General features: G+C 38.4%; 1 long non-coding RNA gene across 1 annotated transcript in view; it reads left to right on the top strand.

Annotated features, from left to right (window-relative positions):
• The window catches only part of LOC110270701, a 9,473-nt gene extending 378 nt beyond the window's left edge, over window positions 1–9,095 (top strand). Inside the window, exons 2-3 of the long non-coding RNA XR_002360344.1 lie at window positions 2,043–2,048; window positions 9,085–9,095. This is a non-coding gene — a long non-coding RNA (uncharacterized LOC110270701). The remainder of the gene's footprint in view (window positions 1–2,042; window positions 2,049–9,084) is intronic.

The raw sequence follows: 18,192 nt of genomic DNA, 5'->3' as shown, positions 1-18,192 counted from the left end.
GCACAATGTATTAAAAAAATTCCCAAAACAATTAAGGAGTTTAGTAGAAATTGAGGGGTTTAACAGATGCAGAGCTTAATATAGTAGTGAAAAAAAATATCATAATTAAAACACACAAAAAAAGCTATATTACTAGAAAACAACAAAGCTATTGAAATATTACACTAGAAGTAATTAAAAGGTTCCAATTCCTAAAACACAAACAAACAAACACATGGAGAACTATATTACTACAAAAAGAAAATAAGACTTGTATCACACGAGCACCCTCATCTTGTTCAGCAACATCTAGGAAAAAATATATCAAATACTCAACATCCAATTAGCTTTCTTTAAGACTTATTCACTTATATGTAGACTAACATGCACAAACCAACTACTTACCATCCAAATCTTCAACTGCATCTCCACTCTCTTTATTTAAGTCGCTGATTTCAACCTATAAATAACAAGATAGATCAAATATAGAATTGTTTCCAACCATAATTATTCATTATGATAAGCACACAAAAAGTCAGTATGACTTACAACCTTCTTTTTCTTCTTTTTCAAACCAGCAAATGCCGCACTCTCAACCCGTTCAGCCACTATAAGTGAAAAGATAGAAATTAGCATATATAACCACAATTATAAACCAGATACTTGACAATTTTTTTCAATGGAGGCACCTATTAAATTATCAATCTTCTCAGACAAGTTGTCCAGATCATCTGCAGGATTTATATTGTAGTTTCTTCTTCTTCTTCTTAGTAGGATTAAATGGGGTAATATGCCACATACCGAAGTACCAATTAAATACGATTTCTAGCAAGACCAGACATGGCATTTAACCGTCTAAATCTTAAAATATGTTTACAACTTTGAATAGGCCTCCACACACAATCAAGTGAAAAATATATAGTAAATCCTAGCATATACTCTCTAAACCTACAACAAAAAAAAGAAGTTGACGGGAACATAAATTTACCTCTACAACCTCCTTGTTCATATCATTTTGTGCTTCATCAGCTATGGTTACTGAAAACCAAGTAAAATAGAATTAGCAAATTAATTATTATGGAAAATATCAAGAAAATAAGTTAATAATCAAATTCAGATAAGGCAGTAAAAGAATCCCTAACTCCAAGAAGAATCCTCAATTAGAGTTTTTTGTTTTAAAATAAATTATACAAAAATAATAAGGAGAGAGAGGGTGACAACCTACCTAGAAAGAAAAAGAAGGCAGCTCTGGTGACATAGGAAGTAGCGGCGGCAGCAATGGTGGGAACCGCAAAAATGGTGGTGACAAAGTGACCAACGTAAAGCAAGGAGCACCAGTTGAGTCCACGCAGTCTTTGGACGTTGTTAGTAATGGTTGATGCTGGCAGAGGTGGTTTGTGAGAGAGAGAGAGAGAGAGAGAGAGAGAGAGAGAGAGAGAATTTAGGGCACGTTTACTATTGGATTTACCAGCGGATAAATCTGACAATAAAGTATTGCACATGAACAAAACATAGACTTCCACAAATTCGGCTTACCGACGGATTCGTCCCTTTATCCCTCCAATTATTACCAACGAATCTACCGTCGGAAAAGCGAATCCGCCGGTAACATTTTGACCTGACGAATTTATTACTAAATCTACCAGTAAATTCACTGGTAAAATCACTGCTAATGTGCGATGCTAAATCGGACAAAAAATTCGACGATATTCATCATTTTTCTTGTAGTGAGTATGTCGTCCACATAAACTTCCATAAGGTTTCCTCGGATAGGTTAGAAAACCTTATTCATCAGGCGTTGGTAAGTTGCCTCTATGTTCTTCAATCCAAATGGCATAACTAGATAACAGTAATTAACTTTTGGAGTGATGAAGGATGTCTTCTCTTCATCTAACTTTCTTCCTAACATTCAAGGATAGATATCAAGGACAGAGATCAAAATGTCGATTTTCTTCCCTCTAAAGTTCAAACGTTTAACACCTTCTTCTTAAGGCTTGATCTCCTTTCATTGTGGCCACCTTGTTCTTGGTTGGAAACTTCATGCATATATAAGGGGGGTCGAGACCATAGTGGAGAGTCGATTTAAGGTACTCTAACCTATCAAGGTGTTTGTAGGCTGTTGGTGTACTTGACTACATAGTCCACCTTCAAAGTAGTGCTCTTTGTAAAACCCGAGAGATTAGTAAATGATTAGCGAATAAATTAATTATTAATCAAGAAAATTAGAAAATAAAATTTTGTAGTTTAATATGATAGAGTTAATTAAAATAAGAATTTTGACACTAATTTCAAAGAATTTGGCCCAAAATTGGACCGAACGGGCCGAAACGGGCGAACTGGGCCCAAGGACCAATTCACCCGAACAACACTCAATCAAAACACAGCTTCCCCTTCCTCCTTACCTTTCATTCACGGTGGAAATTGAAACATTCTTGGAGAAGGGAAGAAGAACTTAAACCCTAAGGCTTGATTCAAACCACCATAAGTTCTTGCTCCGAGCTTCGATCGCCGCACCATTTGCGGCCACGCATCCACCACGTCGAGCTCTACGAATTCATTGCAACAATTTTATAGGTAAACCACTCTATTACCCCAGTTTCTCTATCCCTTTCTATTTTCAAAATTTATTAAAGTGGTGGTGAGATTTTGCTTCCTTGATGTTATAAGACCCGATTAGCTTGAGGAAAACCTTTACTTTTACTTATATGATGCTTGGGTAAGGTGAGGATCCTAGAACCCTAGTTAATTCCTTGAATTTGTGTATTGGGTATTGAATTTGGATATGTATGTGTAATATATGTGAAATTAGGTGTATATATGTATATGTTGGAGCGTGAATTGTGAGCTTTGGAACTTGGTGGAGGTTAGGTGCTTGTGCTTTGGTGACTTTGGAACTTTTGGGGCTGTGTTTGGTGCCTTGGTGGTGTCTCAGAAAATACGTGAAAATGGGCCAAGGTATGGTTTAGGTTTCTCGTATTTAATATATAATGTTCTGTGAAAACTTAGGCATGATCATAGGATAGGCTAGAACATATGAGTATGTTTAATGACTAGCATCTTTGATGTCGATTACTATTTTTCATGATGGTGTGTTAAGTGATGAGTTGGATTGGTGAATGTTAATCTTGATGATGTCTTTGGGATTGTTAAGAGTAAGGAATGGTAGGTTGTGAAGGTTGTTGTGGTGATGGCAAGGATATGTTGTGTTGATGATTTTGGTGCATAGCATGTTAAGTTTGAGTTGGATTTTTAAGAAAATTGAGGTTTTGAGCTTTGTGTAAAAATTGGTTTTTGGCCAAATTTCGGTGAGCTATAACTTGGCTTCCAGACCCCCAAACGATTTTAAACTTATTTTTTTATGAAAACTGGGTCTGTGAAGTTTACACCTTTTGAAGAACGAATAAAAAATATTTTAAAACGAAAAAGTTATGCACGTTGGAAGTTTGAGGATTAAAATGAAAATTCTGCAGATTTCATACTTATCCAAATTCTTACCAAGACACACTTGCATGCGTACGCATACCCCCTCATACGCATTGGGTAGGTTCTGTTTGATATCTATGCGTACGCAATCATGTGCATGCGTACGCATAGTACCCAGAAAATGGCTTACGCGTACATATACATGGGGCATACACATGCATTCTATTCTGTCCAGCGTACATGTGTACGCGGACAGGTGCTTGCGTACGCATTTTGAACCCAAGAGAGGTCAATGCGTACGCATACCCTGTTTTCAGCAAACAATTGTTTTGTATTTTCAAAGCCAAATTTGACACTCCGAACCTCTATTTCCATTCTGTTAATCCTAAATCTTATTAGTAAGTCTAGGAACATGATGGGGTTAAGAGATAGTGGTAGCTTGGGGGTGAAGTAAGCTTGGAAAATAACAAGTTAAGAATGAAAAATATGAAGATATGACTGAATTACAATTTAAGGGTGAATGTTGAGACTAGCAATGACTGGTATGGCCAGAATGGTCTAGATGACAACGTTTGGGGTGCGAACCCACTTGCTTGTTAACTTGAAAATGTGCTCGGTGACAAGTTGAGGACGGAAGTTCCCTCTCTTGTCATGATGGGATGTGGGGAAGGTGAAAAGGCACTCTCCTTTGTATTGTTTCCCCCACATTCTTCTCTGATTGCAAGGTGGAAAGGCATACTCCTTCGATGTGGAAAGGCACTCTCCTTCGTGAAACCTCCAAGAGAAGGTGGAAAGGCACTCTCCTTCGTTTATGATCCTCCTGTAGATGCACAACCTAGAGACAAATATTTGGGTTAGCTACCAGATGTGTCGGGTTCTGGCAAAGTAATTGACACGTGAGCTCACGGCCAGTAGGATAGACATTCATCATATGCATTTATATGATTTTGTTTGATTTTTCATTAATTGGAGTTGCCTAAGTGATTATAATATGCTAATTGTTATACTTGCTATTTGTATTACTTGCATCATACTTGTGTTTGCCATTGTCTGCTTATTTGTCTGTGTAATTTCACCAGAAATAGAGGAGGGAGGAAAAGCGGAGAGACATAGGGTTCTAGCTAAGTTTTATTTAGAGTTCAAAGAATTAGTTTAGTTTTGAAAGCTTTAGAGAACCACCCTGATTTATGATTTCTGTTTTAGTCCTTTAAGTTTCATAATCTGGGTGTCGGCATTCTAGGATTGCCTCTGGCATTCCTAGGACCTTATGTATTATGTACGTGGCACCTTTGCCATGATGAGAACCCCGGTTCTCATTCCATGCAATATTGTTGCTTTTCAGATGCAAGTCGAGAGGCATTGTAAGACCCTAATTACCCTAATAAGCCTTACCTCGCATTGTAAAAGGAAAGGTTAATCAAAGGTTATGACAATTCTAAAGCTTATACATATTTATATAGAAGGAAATAATATATTCTAGAAGCCCGATGAAGAATTGAGCTTAAAAACAGAGTTGAAAAGCGCAAAACGTTCACACGAAGCTACAACTTAAGGCACAAGATGTACATACAGATATCAAGACATATATATAGATATATCAAGGATGATAGTCATAAGAGTCTAACCGCGGCTCGCAAAGTTTAAGCCGGCTAGTTATATACAGATATACAGAGTTTAGAAAATAAAACAGCTTATACAAACTTCCTCTCAAGTCAGCCTCTATGGCAAATAGAAAAATAATCAAAAGACTTCAAAACATAGTGAAGATCCTCTGCTCTGTCACTATCAAAGCAACTCATCGATGTGGGTTGCGACCTGCATCTGAAAAATAACACTAGAGTATGGAATGAGAACCAGAGGTTTTCAGTATGGTAACAGTACCCAGTGATGTAAGCTATAAGACTCCTAGACGCCAGAGGCAATCCTAGGGCTTCATATCTGGTGCATGAATTTCCACACTTCGTACAACTGAACCAGCAAGTGCACTGGGTCATCCAAGTAATACCTGAGTGAGTCAGGATCGATCCCACGAGGATTGTAATTTGAAGCAAGCTATGCTTATCTTGTAGATCTTAGTCAGGCGGATAGAAAATTTTTTTGTTTGATTGAACGCATAAAAAATAAATAAATAAAACGTTACTGACGTGGTGGAAATTGGCGAGTTAAAAAATTATTATAAGAGATACGTTGAAAGTACAGTTCTTAACCAACCGAAAATCCACTTATCAATTTAGAAGGGTTGTCACAAAATTAAAATTAAAATTAAAATACTGGGAGTATGAATCCCAGGTCGTCTTCCAACAAGTTGTAGAAAGGTGTGCTATTTTATTAATCAGTTATTTTCTAAAATGGTTTGAGTTGATAAACAGGAAATTAAATCAGAGAAATTATGTAATTTAATAAAAACCTTGACTGGGAGTAGATTAGTTGGAAGCCCTATTCTTGTTCGAGTACTCTCAAGATTAATTGATAATTGAAAGTTGTTCTGCTTAGTTACCCTTTACTGGTAGAGGAAAGTCAAGCAAGTAAAGGGTAACTAAGCAGAACAACTTTCAATTATCAATTAATCTTGAGAGTACTCCAACAAGAATAGGGCTTCCAACTAATCTACTCCCAGTCAAGGTTTTTATTAAAATTACATAATTTCTCTGATTTAATTTCCTATTTATCAACTCAAACCATTTTAGAAAACATCTGATTAATAAAATAGCACACCTTTCTGCAACTCGTTAGGAGACGACCTGGGATTCATACTCCCAGTATTTTAATTTTAATTTTAATTTTGTGACAACCCTTCTAAATTGATAAGTGGATTTTCGATTGGTTAAGAATTGTACTTGCAACGTATCTCTTATAATAATTTCTTAACTCGCCAATTTCCACCACGTCAATTTTTGGCGCCGTTGCCGGGGAGTTGCAATAGAGTGCTAAGTTATTGATTGGAATTTATTTATTTGCATTTTATTTTATTTTTGCTACTATGAGCTACATGTTTCTTTCATTAAATGACACGTTCACTTCCTGATCCAAGCTTGCCAGTATTTGATCCTGAGATTAAAAGAACTATCTCACGAATAAGGCAAGCTCGGCGTCGGTTAGTCCTCTCTGAGGGCGAATCTGAAACGTCACTTGAGGAAGAAACAAGCTCCCTTTCTGCTGATTCGGTTGATTTACGTGTAGGTGACATGGCAGCACCTAGAAGAATTACTATCCAGGAGGCTGGAGCCCCTGATTTTACAATGCAACCGTTTCAAGCGCACCACCCAACAGTGTGATGAGCGGATAATTTATACACTTTTGGCATTGTTTTTAGTATGTTTTTAGTATATTTTAGTTAGTTTTTATTATGTTTTTATTAGTTTTTAAATAAAAATCATATTTCTGGACTTTACTATAAGTTTGTGTGTTTTTCTGTGATTTCAGGTATTTTCTAGCTGAAATTAAGGGACCTGAGCAAAAATGTGATTCAGAGGCTGAAAAAGGACTGCAGATGTTGTTGGATTCTGACCTCCCTAGGCTACTAGTCTTCTATAAATAGGACCTTTTGCTATTGTATTTTACACACTTGATATACTTTGATAGACCTTTTCACGTTTGGGGACTGGCCTCACGGCCATGCCTAGACCCTTTTGTTCTTATGTATTTTCAATGGTGGAGTTTCTACACACCATAGATTAAGCTGTGGAGCTCTACTGTTTTTCATGAATTAATGCATAGTACTACTGTTTTTCGATTCAATTCACGCCTACTTCTTCTCTAAGATATTCATTTGCACTCAAGAACATGATGAATGTGATGATTATGTGACACTCATCACAATTCTCACCTATGAACGCTTGCCTGACAACTACTTCCGTTCTACATGCAAACAAGCTTGAATGTGTATCTCTTGGGTTTCTAATCTAAGATTAGAACCTTCGTGGTATAAGCTAGAATTATTGGCGGCCATTCCTGAGATCTGGAACGTCTAAACCTTGTCTGTGGTATTCTGAGTAGGATCTGAGAAAGGATGACTGTGACGAGCTTCAAACTCGCGATTGTTAGGCATGTGACAGACGCAAAAGGATCAATGGATCCTATTCCAACATGATCGAGAACCGACAGATGATTAGCCGTGCGGTGACAGCGTGTGTAGAACATTTTCACTGAGAGGACGGGAAGTAGCCATTGACAACGGTGATGCCCAACATAAAGCTTGCCATGGAAGGGAGTATGAATGATTGGAAGAAGGCAATAGGAAAGCAGAGGTTCAGGAGGAACAAAGTATCTTCATACGCTTATCTGAAATTCTCACCAATGAATTACATAAGTATCTCTATCTTTATTTTATGTTTTATTCATCTTTTAATTATCAATCCTCCATAACCATTTGAATCCGCCTGACTGAGATTTACAAGATGACCATAGCATGCTTCAAGCCGACAATCTTCGTGGGATCGACCCTTATTCGCGTAAGGTTTATTACTTGGACGACCCAGTGCACTTGCTCGTTAGTTGTGCGGAGTTGTGATAAAGAGTTGAGATTACAATTGTGCGTACCAGTTGTTGGCGCCATTGATGATCACAATTTCATGCACCAAGTTTTTGGAGCCGTTGCCAGGGATTGTTCGAGTTTGGACAACTGACGGTTCATCTTGTTACTTAGATTAGGTACTTTTCTTTTTATTTTTCAGAATTTTTAAGAATGAATTCCAAAGTTTCAAGGTGATGTTCTTATCATCACAAAAGCTGATTGATTCTCATCAATTTAGCTGCTGAATGTAATGTCCTGCTGAAGCTTTAGACTAACATTGCATGATTCCTAGAATTCTTATTAAAAGTTTTGAATCTCTTTATTCTCTTTTCCATATAATTTTTGAAAAATCACAAAAAAAAAATATTTATAAAATCATAAAATCAAAAATATTTTTATGTCTCTTGTTTGAGTCTAGTGTCTAATTTTTAAGTTTGGTGTCAATTGCATGTCTTTCTTCTTTTTGCATTTTTTCGAATATATGTAATATGTTCTTCATTGATCTTCAAGTTGTTCTTGATGATTTCCTAGCTCTGATCTTTAAATTCTCTTGTTTTGTGTGTTTTGTTGTTTCTTACATGCATTTTCAAATTGTTATAGTCCTTAGTATACAAACTTCTAAGTTTGGTGTCTTGCATGTATTATTTATTTGATCTTAGTTGCATTTTTTTTATTGTTTCTCATCATTAAAAATTCAAAAATATTTTCAAAATTGTGTCTTTTCAAGTCAATAATACAGAGAATTGAAGATTTAGAACATTCAGCAGAGGAATTAAACAAAAAAGCTAGGCGTTCAAAACACCCAGTGAAGAAGGAAAACTGGCGTTTAAACGCCAACCAGGGTACCTAGCTGGGCGTTTAACGCCCAAAAAGGTAGCATTTTAGGTGTTAAACACCAGAATGGATACCATTCTGAGCGTTTAACGCCAGGATGACACTAGAGGGAAGATTTTGTTTTTAATCCAAATTTTTTTTCAAATCTTCCTAATTTTTCAAAATCAAATCTTTTTCAAATCATATCTTTTCAATCATATCTCTTCAAAATCAATTTCTTTCCATTTTTTTATTTTTTTTCTATTTTCGAAAATCATTGCTATAATTAGTAATTTAATTCAAAATTTTCAAGTTGTTACTTGCCTATTAAGGAAGGATCAAATTTTAAATTCTAGAATCATATCTTCTAATTTCTTGTTAGACAAGTAATCAACTTTAATTTTAAAACCTTCTTTTTAAATTGATTTTCAATCATATCTTTTCAATCACATCTTTTTCAAAAATTAATTTTCAATCATATCTTTTTGATTTCTAATTTCAAAATCTTTTTCAAAAATCACTTAATTTCTTTCCCAATTTTAATTTTCAAAAATCATCAATCAAATTTTCAAAATTTCTTTTAATTATTTCAAAATATTTTTAATTTATTTTCGAAAATTCTTCCGCTCTTCTCACATCCTTCTATTTAAAGGACTAACACTCCTCCACTATCAACAATTCGAACTCTATCCCTCTTGATAAGTTCGAATTCTTCTCTTTCTACCTTCTCCTTCTATTCTTCTTTTCCTCTGACACTTCAAGGAATCTCTATATTGTGACATAGAGGATTCCATACTTTCTTGTTCTCTTCTCTTTCATATGAGCAGGAGCAAGGACAAAAGCATTCTTGTTGAGGCTGATCCTGAACCTAAAAGGCCTTGAAGAGAAAGATAAGAGAAGCTAAAGTACAACTCTCTATAGAGGACCTAACAGAACTTTTCAAACAAGAAAAAGACATGGCAGCCGAAAACAACAATAATGTCAACAATGCAAGGAAGGTGCTTGGTGACTTTACTGCACCTACTCCCGACTTCTATGGGAGAAGCATCTCAATCCCTGCCATTGGAGCAAACAACTTTGAGCTTAAGCCTCAATTAGTTTCTCTGATGCAACAGAATTGCAAGTTTCATGGACTTCCAATGGAAGATCCTCATCAGTTCTTAGCTGAATTCCTGCAAATCTGTGACACTGTCAAGACCAATGGGGTTGATCCCGAGGTCTACAAGCTTATGCTATTTTCTTTTGCTGTAAGAGACAGAGCTAGAACATGGTTGGATTCACAATCTAAAGAAAGCCTGAACTCTTGGGAAAAGCTAGTCAATGCTTTCTTGGCAAAGTTCTTTCCACATCAAAAATTGAGTAAGCTTAGAGTGGAAGTCTAAACCTTCAGACAGAAGGAAGGTGAATCCCTCTATGAAGCTTGGGAAAGATACAAGCAATTAATCAGAAGGTGTCCTTCTGACATGCTTTCAGAATGGAGCATCATAGGTATCTTCTATGATGGTCTGTCTGAACTGTCCAAGATGTCATTGGACAGCTCTGCTGGAGGATCTCTTCATCTGAAGAAGACGCCTACAGAAGCTCAGGAACTCATTGAGATGGTTGCAAATAACCAATTCATGTATACTTCTGAAAGGAACCCTGTAAATAATGGGACAAATCAGAAGAAAGGAGTTCTTGAGATTGATACTCTGAATGTCATACTGGCTCAAAATAAAATATTGACTCAGCAAGTCAATATGATTTCTCAAAAGTCTGTCTGGAATGCAAGCTGCACCAGGCAGTACTAAGGAAGCTTCCCCTTAAGAAGAAGCTTATGATCCTGAGAACCCAGCAATGGAAGAGGTGAATTACATGGGAGATTCCTATGGAAACACCTATAATCCTTCATGGAGAAATCATCCAAATCTCTCATGGAAGGACCAACAGAGGCCTCAACAAGGCTTCAATAACAATAATGGTGGAAGAAACAGGTTTAGCAATAGCAAGCCTTTTCCATCATCTTCTCAGCAACAGACAGAGGATTCTAAGCAGAGCCACTCTGACTTAGCCACCATAGTCTCTAATATAATTAAAACAACTTAAAGTTTTATGACTAAAACAAGGTCCTCCATTAGAAATTTGGAGGCACAAGTGGGTCAGCTGAGTAAGAAAGTTACTGAACTCCCTCCTAGTACTCTCCCAAGCAATACAGAAGAGAATCCAAAGAGAGAGTGCAAGGTCATAAACACGTCTCACATGGCCAAACCTGGAGAGGAGGAAGAGGCAGTGATCTCCACTGAGGAAGACCTCAATGGACGTCCACTGGCCTCCATGGAATTCCCTAATGAGAAACCATGGGAATTTGAGGCTCACACTGAGACCATAGAGATTCTATTGAATCTACTCCTGCCATTCATGAGCTCTGATGAGTATTCTTCCTCTGAAGAGGATGAAGATGTTACTGAAGAGCAAGTTGCTAAGTACCTTGGAGTAATCATGAAGCTAAATGCTAAGTTATTTGGTAATGAGACTTGGGAGAATGAACCTCCATTGCTCACTAAAGAACTGGATGACTTGACTAGGAAGAAATTACCTCTGAAGAGACAAGATCCTGGGAAGTTTTCAATACCTTGTACCATAGGCACCATGACCTTTGAGAAGGCTCTGTGTGATCTAGAGTCAAGTATAAACCTCATGCCTCTCTCTGTAATGGAGAAGCTAGGGATCATTGAGGTACAAGCTGCAAGAATTTCACTGGAGATGGCAGACAATTCAAAGAAACAGGCTTATGGACTTGTAGAGGATGTCTTGGTAAAGGTTGAAGATCACTACATCCCTGCTGATTTCATAATCCTAGAGACTGGGAAGTGTGTGGATGAATCCATCATCCTTGGCAGACCCTTCCTAGCCATAGCAAAAGCTGTAATTGATGTTGACAGAGAAGAATTGATCATTCAAGTGAATGAAGACTCCCTTGTGTTTAAAGCTCAAGGATATCCCTCTGTAACCATAAAGAGGAAGCATGAAGAGCTTCTCTCAATACAGAGTCAGACAGAGCCCCCACAGTCAAACTCTAAGTTTGGTGTTGGGAGGCCACAACCAAACTTTAAGTTGGTGTTGAACCCCCACATTCAAACTCTAAGTTTGGTGTTGGGAGGTTCCAACATTGTTCTGAACATCTGTGAGGCTCCATGAGAGCCCACTGTCAAGCTACTGACATTAAAGAAGCGCTTGTTGGGAGGCAACCCAATTTTACTTATCCATGTTAAATTTCTATTTTCTTTTGTTATTTTATGTTTTCTGTAGGTTGATGAACATGTGAAGTCACAAAAATAATTAAAAAAGCAAAAACAGACTGAAAAATAGAACACCCTGGAGAAGAAGCTTACTGGCGTTTAAACGCCAGTAAGGGTAGCAGAATGGGCGTTAAACGCCCAGTCTGGCACTATTCTGGGTGTTTAACGCCAGAAATGGGCACCAGACTGGCGTTTAACGCCAGAAAAGGGCAAGAAGCTGGTGTTAAACGCCAGAAATGGGCAGCAACCTGGCGTTTAATGCCATGATTAGAAGAAAGGGGCGTTTTGCACGCCACTTGGTGCAGGGATAAGATATCCTTGACACCTCAGGATCTGTGGACCCCACAGGATCCCCACCTACCCCACATCTCTCTCTCTTCTTCACCCATTCACCAATCACCTCAATACCTCTTCCCCAAAAACCCCTCACCTATCCTCTTTCTAAGTTTGGTGTGGTAAAAGCGTTGCTTTTTATTTTTCCATAACCATTTATGGCACCTAAGACCGGAGAAACCTCTAGAAAGAGGAAAGGAAAGGCAAAAGCTTCCACCTCTGAGTCATGGGAGATGGAGAGATTCATCTCAAGGGTGCACCAAGACCACTTCTATGAAGTCGTGGCCAAGAAGAAGGAGATCCCCGAGGTCCCTTTTAAACTCAAAAAGGGTGAATATCTGGAGATCCGACATGAGATTCGAAGAAGAGGTTGGGAAGTTCTCACCAACCCCATTCAACAAGTCAGAATCTTAATGGTTCAAGAGTTCTATGCCAATGCATAGATCACCAAGAACCATGATCAAAGTGTGAACCCGGACCCAAAGAATTGGCTTACAATGGTTCGGAGGAAATGCTTAGATTTTAGTCCGGAGAATGTAAGGTTGGCATTCAACTTGCCAATGATGCAAGGAGATGCACACCCTTACACTAGAAGGGTCAACTTTGATCAAAGGTTGGACCAAATCCTCATAGACATTTGTGAAGAGGGCGCTCAATGGAAGAGAGATTCAAGAGGGAATCCGGTTCAACTAAGAAAGCATGACCTCAAGCCCGTGGCTAGGGGATGGTTAGAGTTCATCCAACGCTCAATCATTCCCACTAGCAACCGGTCTGAAGTTACTATAGACCGGGCGATCATGATCCATAGCATCATGATTGGAGAGGAAGTAGAAGTTCATGAGGTTATATCCCAAGAACTCTACAAGGTGGCGGACAAGTCCTCCACTTTGGCAAGGCTAGCCTTCCCTCATCTCATTCGTCACCTTTGCAATTCGGCTGGAATTGACATAGAGGAAGACATTCTCATTGATGAGGACAAGCCCATCACTAAGAAAAGGATGAAGCAAATAAGAGAACCTCACCAAGAGCATGAGGAAATTACTCATCATGAAATCCCTGAGATGCCTCAAGGGATGCATTTTCCTCCACAAAACTATTAGGAGAAAATCAACACCTCCCTAGGAGAATTGAGTTCCAATATGGGACAACTAAGGGTGAAGCACCAAGAGCATTCAATCCTCCTCCATGAAATTAGAGAAGACCAAAGAGTTATGAGAGAGGAGCAACAAAGGCAAGGAAGAGACATTGAGGAGCTCAAGCACTCCATAAGATCTTCAAGAGAAAGAACAAGCCGCCATCAATAAGGTGGACCCGTTCTTTAATTTCCTTGTTCTTTATTTTCTGTTTTTTTCGAAAATTATGCCTTATGTTTATTTATGTTTGTGTCTTTATTACATGATCACTAGTGTCTAAGTGTCTATGCCTTAAAGCTATGAAAATGAATCCATCACCTTTCTTAAATAAAAAATGTTTTTAATTTAAAAAGAAAAAGAAGTACATGAATTTCAGATTTTAAAACAGTTTAATTATTTTGATGTGGTGGCAATACTTTTGTCTTTCTGAATGAATGCTTGAACAGTGCATATTTTTTAATTTGATTGTTCATGAATGTTAAAATTTTTGGCTCTTGAAATAATGATGGAAAAGGAGAAATATTATTTGATAATCTGAAAAATCATAAAATTGATTCTTAAAGCAAGAAAAAGCAGTGAATAAAAAAAAAGAGAAAAAGAAAAAGCAAGCAGAAAAAGCCAATAACCCTTTAAACCAAAAGACAAGGGTAAAATAAAAAGGATCCAAGGCTTTGAGCATCAGTGGATAGGAGGGCCCACAGGAATAAAATCCTGGTCTAAGCGGCTAAACCAAGCTATCCCTAACCATGTGCTTATGGCGTGAAGGTGTCAAGTGAAAACTTGAGACTGAGCGGTTAAAGTCGTGGTCCAAAAGCAAAAAGAGTGTGCTTAAGAGCTCTGGACACCTCTAATTGGGGACTCTAGCAAAGCTGAGTTACAATCTGAAAAGGTTCACCCAGTTATGTGTCTGTGGTATTTATGTATCCGGTGGTAATACTGGAAAACAAAATGCTTTGGGTCACGGCCAAGACTCATAAAGTAGCTGTGTTCAAGAATCAACATACTTAACTAGGAGAATCAATAACACTATCTGGATTCTGAGTTTCTATAGAAGCTAATCATTCTGAACTTCAAAGGATAAAGTGAGATGCCAAAACTGTTCAAAAGCAAAAAGCTAAAAGCCCTGCTCATCTAATTAATACTGATCTTCATAGATGTTTTTGGAATTCATTGTATATTCTCTTCTTTTTATCCTATTTGATTTTTAGTTGCTTGGGGATAAGCAACAATTTAAGTTTGGTGTTGTGATGAGTGGATAATTTATACACTTTTTGGCATTGTTTTTAGTATGTTTTTAGTATATTTTAGTTAGTTTTTATTATGTTTTTATTAGTTTTTAAATAAAAATCACATTTCTTGACTTTACTATGAGTTTGTGTGTTTTTCTGTGATTTCAGTTATTTTCTGGCTGAAATTGAGGGACCTGAGCAAAAATCTAATTTAGAGGCTGAAAAAGGACTGCAAATGCTGTTGTATTTTGACCTCCCTGCACTCAAAGTGGATTTTCTGGAGCTACAGAAGCCCAATTGGTGCGCTCTCAATTGCGTTGGAAAGTAGACATCTTGGGATTTCTAGCAATATATAATAGTTTATACTTTGCCTAAGATTTGATGGCCCAAACAGGCATTCCAAGTCAGCTTAAGAATTCTGGCGTCAAAACGCCAGAACTGGCATAAAAGCTGGAGTTAAACGCCCAAACTGGCACAAAAGCTGGCGCTTAACTCCAAGAAAAGTCTCTACACATGGAAGCTTCAATGCTCAGCCCAAGCACACACCAAGTGGGCCCGGAAGAAGATTTCTGCATTAATTACTTATTTCTGTAACCCTAGGCTACTAGTCTTCTATAAATAAGACCTTTTGCTATTGTATTTTACACACTTGATATACTTTGATAGACCTTTTCACGTTTAGGGGCTGGCCTCACGGCCATGCCTAGACCCTTTTGTTCTTATGTATTTTGAACAGTGGAGTTTCTACACACCATAGATTAAGGTGTGGAGCTCTGCTGTTCTTCATGAATTAATGCAAAGTACTACTGTTTTTCTATTCAATTCACGCCTACTTCTTCTCTAAGATATTCATTTGCACTCAAGAACATGATAAATGTGATGATTATGTGACACTCATCACAATTCTCACCTATGAACGCGTGCCTGATAACCACTTCCGTTCTACATGCAAACAAGCTTGAATGTGTATCTCTTGGGTTTCTAATCTAAGATTAGAACCTTCGTGGTATAAGCTAGAATTATTGGCGGCCATTCCTGAGATCTGGAACGTCTAAACCTTGTCTGTGGTATTCTGAGTAGGATCTGAGAAGGGATGACTGTGACGAGCTTCAAACTCGCGATTGTTGGGCATATGACAGACGCAAAAGGATCAATGGATCCTATTCCAACATGATCGAGAACCGACAGATGATTAGCCGTGCGGTGACAGCGTGCGTAGAACATTTTCACTGAGAGAACGGGAAGTAGCCATTGACAACGGTGATGCCCAACATAAAGCTTGCCATGGAAGGGAGTATGAATGATTGGAAGAAGGCAATAGGAAAGTCCTCTCTGAGGGCGAATCTGAAACGTCACTTGAGGAAGAAACAATCTCCCTTTCTGCTGATTCGGTTGATTTACGTGTAGGTGACATGGCAGCACCTAGGAGAATTACTATCCAGAAGGCTGGAGCCCCTGCTTTTACAATGCAACTGTTTCAAGCGCATCACCTAGCAGTGGCTACAGACTTTGAAATAAAGACTGCACTGCTCAATTTGATGCCTAAGTTTCATGGCTTACCTGCTCAAGAGCCTATCAAGCACCTAAGAGATTTTCAAGCAGCCTGTTCTACTATCAGGCGTGATGGTGCAGATGAAACTTCAATTTTGTTAAAAGCCTTCTCATTCTCTCTTGAGGGAAAGGCGAGAGAGTGGTACTACACTCAACCCGCAGCAACTATTTCTGACTGGGATACGCTTGAAGAGAATTTTTGGAAAAATTCTTCCCAGCTGAAGTTACTGACAAACTACGGAAAGACATTTCCATGATTGTTCAGGACGAATTCGAGACTCTCTATGAATATTGGGAGCGCTTCAACAACCTTCTGGAAGCATGCCCCCACTATATGATAGATAAGATAGTGTTGTTCGGCTACGTCACACAGGGCATGAGGCCCCAAGATAAGACCACATTGGAAAGTGCTAGCAATGGGTCTATGAAAAAGTACAAGACCACTGATGAGGCATGGAAATTGATCAGCGACTTAGCTGAATCTACTCAGAATCACAGGCAGAAACAAGGCCGTTCAAAAGTTGTTGCAGAAGTATCCTCTAGCAGAGAGACTGCTGCTCTAACTCAAAGTATCTGTGAAATGACCAACTTACTGAAGCAGATGCAATTGAATCAACAACAAGTTCAGCAAGCTCAACCTTCTCCACCACAGCAAAGCCAACAGTTAGTCCCACAGAAAATTTACAGAATCTGTGCTGATTATAGCCATTATACTGATGAATGTCCGCAGCTCCAGCAGGAAGACAACACCGTGGCAGCCACTCATAACTTCTATGACCGTCCCAACCAAGGGTACAATCAAGGTGGCAGTTACAGCCATGGATGGCAGGACAATTCTAACCAGAATTGGAGAGATAATTCTAACCAGAATTGGAGGGACAACAATAACAGAGGAGGTAGAGACAATCAGGGAAATCAGAGGTGAAATAATAACAACAACAGGCAGCAGAACCAGAACCAGCCTTACAGAGCACCTCACTTGAGGTAATTCCAAGGATCACAGCACAACCAACAGCAAACCTCTCAAATCACTTGTCCATCTTCATCTTCTAATGATGAGTTACTACAATCTATTGATCGGAGACAACATGCCATGGAAAATAACCTTACTTCTACTCTAAACGGTCTGAACTCTACCTTGCAAGCTCTTGTCTCACAGATTGGATCAATGAATAACTCCAACAACCAGCCTTTGAGCTCCAGTGGAATCCCCTCTCAACCATTACCCAATCCAAAGGGTGGCATTAATGCCATCACCCTAAGGTCCGGAACCACATTGCACGAGAGGAATCAGGAGGAGCCAAGCCCACCAGAACACGCCTCAGCTGAAGAGGTAGTGGAAATAGAAGATGTTGAGGAGGAAGAGGATATGCAGGACATGGCTAAAGAAGAAGAAGCTCAATCACAGGAAGAAGCACCAAAGGGTGCAGACACTGTAGAAAACGCCATTCCTATTCCCTTTCCACAACTTGCAAGGAAGCCCAGGAAGCAGTTGGAACCTGATCCCAAAATGGTAGAAATATTCAAAAAGGTTGAGGTAACTGTTCACCTTTTTGATGTTATTCAACAGGTACCTAAATATGCAAAGTTTCTAAAAGATTTATGTATACATAAAGACAAAATTAATGAATTAGAAACTATTCCTTTAGGTAGTTTTATATTTTCTTTAATGGGAGGTATACCTGAAAAGTATAGTGATCCAGGTCCATGTATGGTTAATTGTACTATTGGTGGTGTGGTATTTTCTTACTGCATGTGTGATTTAGGAGCATGTGTGAGTATAATGCCTTTATCTATATATGATATTTTGAGGCTCTCTCCCTTAAAAAGGTCGGCAGCTCGTTTTGTGTTACCAGATAAAAGCATTATTACAGTGGCTGGAGTTGCTGAAGATGTATTAGTGGGCATTAAGGGGCTCACATTTCCCATTGATTTTTATA

Source organism: Arachis ipaensis, chromosome B04, assembly GCF_000816755.2.
Source record: "Arachis ipaensis cultivar K30076 chromosome B04, Araip1.1, whole genome shotgun sequence".
In the NCBI taxonomy this organism is placed as follows: Eukaryota; Viridiplantae; Streptophyta; class Magnoliopsida; order Fabales; family Fabaceae; genus Arachis; species Arachis ipaensis.
This window is presented reverse-complemented; position numbering and strand designations above follow the sequence as displayed.